The sequence below is a fragment of the Penaeus chinensis genome, chromosome 6 (assembly GCF_019202785.1).
Source record: "Penaeus chinensis breed Huanghai No. 1 chromosome 6, ASM1920278v2, whole genome shotgun sequence".
Lineage (NCBI taxonomy): Eukaryota > Metazoa > Arthropoda > Malacostraca > Decapoda > Penaeidae > Penaeus > Penaeus chinensis.
The window spans coordinates 37,861,171-37,862,303 of NC_061824.1; positions in this window are offsets into that span (position 1 = coordinate 37,861,171).

The window sequence follows — 1,133 nt, forward strand, 5'->3', positions numbered from 1 at the left end:
ACCATACCATATTCACTATACATATCTTTTAAGATTTTTGCAATACTAGACTTGGTTTAAAATTCATACTGTTTATGGAATGTCAAGTCGGTCTATTTCAGCATAGAAACACGTCAGTTTGAAATTATATTAAACATAGACACTCTTTATTGCTAAATCCCCCCCCCAAAAAGAAGAAAAAAACAACAAGCAACATAAACAAAATAACAAAACAAACACACTGCCAACAACACAACAACAAACGAAAACAAACACCGTCAAAACGACACCCACGATAACCCGTATCCAAATAAGAAACAAAAACATATAGGAACTAGCATGACCCACCTTCACGTTTGATTCAAAGTTCATGAAATAAAGTCCCTTGCGACGGTTGCGACACACACACACACACACACACACACACACACACACACACACACACACACACACACACACACACACACACACACACACACACACACACACACACACACTCAAACACACACACACACACACACACACACACTCAAACACACACACACACACACACATACACGACTTATGCTTTGCTCATGACGTACACACGCTCATGGAAATGCAAGAAATGTGCACATGCTACTGAGGCGTTCGTGACGTATGTGTAGATGGCATTTATGCAAATGACACTTGACTGAAATAAATCTTCGCTCATGACACGACTCATGGCAGTTCACAAACCGGAAGGAATACTCAAAGAACATCGCGTATGACAATGCATGACAGAAAGAGACACACACCCAGAAATACACACAGCCCATTCACATGGCAGTGTAAGTCCAAAGCAATATATGCAATATATGAAATCCAACTTCTTTTTAGTAGGCCTATCGAAAGAATCCCTTTCATCCTCTAGGCCTACGGAGAATCTAGAATTATCGAAAAAAAGCATTTTTTCTCTTTAGGAGCCCTGTCCTGATAAACTCCTAGGCCTATGAGACCATCTCTTTCTTTTTTGTAGGTCTATCGACATAAGCACTTTCTACCTATAGGTCTCTCTAGATATTATTATTATTATCATTAAGAACTTTCTGTCTTTCATCTTCTAGGTCTATAAAGATAATAACTTTCTTCTACAATGTAGGCCTATGAGCCAATCTTCCTATAGGCTTATC